The sequence below is a fragment of the Myodes glareolus genome, chromosome 22, assembly GCF_982192425.1.
Source record: "Myodes glareolus chromosome 22, mMyoGla1.1, whole genome shotgun sequence".
Lineage (NCBI taxonomy): Eukaryota > Metazoa > Chordata > Mammalia > Rodentia > Cricetidae > Myodes > Myodes glareolus.
Genome location: NC_142047.1, coordinates 7,770,409 through 7,774,172, shown reverse-complemented (window position 1 = coordinate 7,774,172; position 3,764 = coordinate 7,770,409). Strand labels below are relative to the sequence as shown.

Genomic DNA, 3,764 nt, shown 5'->3' with positions numbered 1-3,764 from the left:
AATCAGAGTCAGTGAAAGAAATATGCCTTGGTCCTATGATTAGAGTCAAAAAGCTAAAAAAGACTCGTGAAAGAAACACAGTTTGGCCATGAAGTCAGAGCCATCTCTGCCCCTGAACTGCTATATTGGCCAATCCCTGAGCAGAGAAAAATTAACCAATCCCCTTTCTCCCTGGGAAAACTCCGCCCCTAAGAAGCCCTCCACCCCTTCAGTTGAGAGCTGCCTTTAATTTCTCCCTGGAAGAGGATCAGCTCTCCTGGACTTCTCCATCTCAAATGAATCTCTTTCTCAAAAGAGTCTTGGGTGAAGACCTTCATTCACCAGCACGCAGCAGAAGAACCTGGCTGGGAAGTCTCTTAGGGGACTGAGCTGAAAAGCCTTGCTGAGACGCTCCACAGAGGGCCTCAGCAAGGCAGAGAAGAGCAGAAGAACCTTGCTAGGATGCTCCTTAAAGGGGCTGAGCAAGGCCAGCTGAGGAAAAGTAACAACTTTTCGCTGGAGCAGGAGGAGATTGCTACATTTCTGCAGGGGGCTTCCCTTTGGCAGAGTGCTAGCAGAAGAAACATCTTGGGACAGAAGAGGCATATAGCTCTGCTAGGACGCTCTAGTAAGGGAGCAGAGCAGAACTCAGCTGTAGCTGCTCTCCAGGAGAGGAGCAGGACTCCTATATCCTGCGGGAAGACCATCCCCCACTGCACCCCAGCTTCAGGTAGGCTGGCTTCCCGATGGTCAGGACACCTTTCCTCCAGTGCTGAGCAGTCCCATTGCAGCTCCAGCCTACAGAGCTGTACAATTTTGGCTTTACCCCTGCCCTCCCAGCTGTCTTATTGTGGCTCACCTCTCCCAGGCAGAGCTGTCCTATTGTGGCTCTACCCCTTCAGAGCTGTTCTATTTTGGCTTCACCCTTCCCCAAGCCCAAACCCCTCCATAGCCCCTGGTTGCACCCTCTGATTGTCTGCTTCAGGCTCAACTTTCCCAGAATCTATATAAAGGGGTAGAGTGGGAAAGCTTCTTCTAGGGTCACAGACATTAGGGTTCGTGTCCTATAAATGGTACAGCATATCAGTGGCAAAAGCAAAGATCGAATGCACTAGAAGTCACTGGGTGTGCCTACCTGGTCTCATTGGGACTCCATGTCTCCCTGTCCCTCACCTGGGGACTAGGTCTTCTTCCTTTGGAGTGAGGAGGCAGAGAATCAGCAGCAACACAGCTGACGGATTTGTTTCCTCACCCTTTTCCAGTGCCTTCTCTGCTTCTTGGAGGATACAGCTGTCTGCAGGGACTGGTCCTCTCTAGAGGTAGATGGCGACTCTTCAAAGGTTATTATTTTGTTGTTTTCATAGTCAGTGTTCTGGTTCATGGACGCATGCCAGTGCCTATGCTGTCTTCATTCTCAACTTTCTGAACGGGGGAGCAGCCACGCTGCTGTCATCGTTAGGCTACTGATCGGAGGACCGTCCACGCTGTTGTCATAGTCAGCGTTCTGGTTCGGGGTAGAGACCACGGTGTTGATAGTGTCATGTGACAGCTCCCTGAACGCTCGAGGAAATTCATTCAGGTCTTTAGGTGTGCTGATGCTCTTGGTGACCTCAGCATCATCCTGTGGATCTGGGATGGGGTTGCAGATGTGTCTTCTAGGACACACATACATCATGGGATGACTCGATGACCATGATGGAGCTGCCCATCTCCTGGACACGGAGCACATGGAGGGATGGCTGGAGGAGCATGATGTTTTTTCCTTAAAACACTTTCATTTGGGCTTGGGCGTTGTGCCTGTATGTGTATCTGTGCACCCGTGGGCATGCCTGGTGCCTGAGCTGGTTAGAACAGGACACTAAATTTCTCAGAACTACAGTTACATGGTTGTGAGCTACCATGTTGGTACTGGAAATCAATCCTGGGTCCTCTGGGAGAGCAACTAGTGTTCTAGTGCTCTTAACCACCGAGTCAACTCTCCAGCCACCGCTCTCGACCACTGAGTTCTCTTAACAACTCTTTCTTAGGCATAGGGTATGTTGTATATGTGTGTTTCTCACACATATAGGCTCCCTGGGGCTCTCTAGTCAGCCAACCATCTGTGAGCCCCAGGACAGCTAGGCCCTGTTCCAAAAGGGCTGAACATCCCAAGAAAGTACTGGGACCTTGGTCTTTCCTTGTTTCCGTATCTTACCATGACATACCTCTAATCAACAGGACCCAATGATCTGATCAACAGTCCAAATAAACCCAATTATCTCAGAATTTTTTGTTAGAAGCGACAATGAAAGCTCTAACACACACACACTCCAGGAGAGAAACTGAGGCACAGATCAACTGTGTATATGTGCCTGTGTATATGTAAGAATGCGTTCACAGAAAGATTTCCTAAGACAGGGGAACCACCGAGGGTGGCAGCATATTCTCCAGGCTGTGGCCTAGACTGCACAGAGGAGGCGGTGAGCTGAGCACCGGCTTTCCTCGGCCTCCTGACAGCAGGTGCACCGGCCACGTGCCTTCCCACCACAATGGACTGGCCCCACAAACTCTGTTCCTTAGTTGCTCTTGTCAGTCATTTTGTCCCAGCAGCGAGACAATTAACTGTGTGATCACAGACAAGATCACGGAGGCTCCTATTCCCAGCTGAAAAAGGATGTTGACTAAATGTTTTCTAAGGTTTTCTCCTACAATACACTGATGAACCTTTCTACCTGAGTGATCGCTTGCAACATAAAAAGAAAACAAAACAACAATAAAAACAGCTGACTGATTCTTAAAGCCCACACGGAGGCTCACTAAAGTCAAACATACTTACTCTCCGATAGGCCAGGGTGGACAGCAGCAGAGAGGACGGAGATGCTGTTGCTGATCTTTACCTTCCAGGTGTAGCATCACGTTGGAGAATCGGAAAGTTAGATAATTGTTTAAAAATATTAGGTTGTAAATTACGTAAGCTTCATAGCAGTCCCTAAGGCTCCCTGGGGCTCTCTGGTCAGCCAACCATCTGTGAGCCCCAGGACAGCTAGGCCCTGTTCCAAAAGGGCTGAATGAACATTCCGAGAAAGTACTGGGACCTTGGTCTTTCCTTGTTTCCCAATCTTACCATGACATATGTACCTGTGTATATGTAAGAATGTGTTACAATAAAAACAATAAAAACAGCTGACTGATACTTAAAGCCCACGCGGAGGCTGTGGTGTCCAGGTAGATGGCGATTTTTGGATATTTTAAAGCTAAGCACTATGAGAAAACAAGACGTTAAAGACCTGTCGCCCACATAACGTGAATTCACCCCACTCACAGAAGCTAACTCTAGAGCCCAGAGATCGCGTCCCATGCTTGCTGCAAACTGACATAATCCAGAATGGATTCACTTGGGGAGGAGGCCAGGGAATGCAAGGCTGCATCCCATCACTGAGCTGCATCCTCAGCCCTGTAACACATGCCTTAATGTGCAACAAGCAGCTTCAATACAGCTAACAGAAAAGGTAGTGCTGGGGTAAATAAGGAATATAAAAGAGAAGTTCATTAATTGTATTCTCAAGTTATCTGAAATTAAGGGAAAAATGATCACAGAAAATACTCCTGAAGGCATCTGTATGTGCGTGTGTGTCTTTCTTGTTTCTTTATCAGACAGGATCTATGTAACCTGGATATTTTGGAACTCACTAGGTAGACCAGGCTGGCCTCTAACTCACAGAGTTCCACCTGACGTATGGGATTAAAGGTGTGCACCTGGCTAAAGCCATTTTCTTTATAACTAACCACCAGAGTAGTTACATCCC

General features: G+C 48.1%; 1 long non-coding RNA gene across 1 annotated transcript; it reads left to right on the top strand.

Moving 5' to 3' along the window:
* The first annotated feature begins 212 nt into the window (after positions 1 to 212).
* Positions 213 to 3,140, top strand: LOC148118401 (uncharacterized). The gene is made up of 2 exons (XR_015735957.1): positions 213 to 709; positions 1,242 to 3,140. It is a non-coding gene; the product is annotated as an uncharacterized LOC148118401 (long non-coding RNA).
* The last annotated feature ends 624 nt before the right edge of the window (positions 3,141 to 3,764 follow it).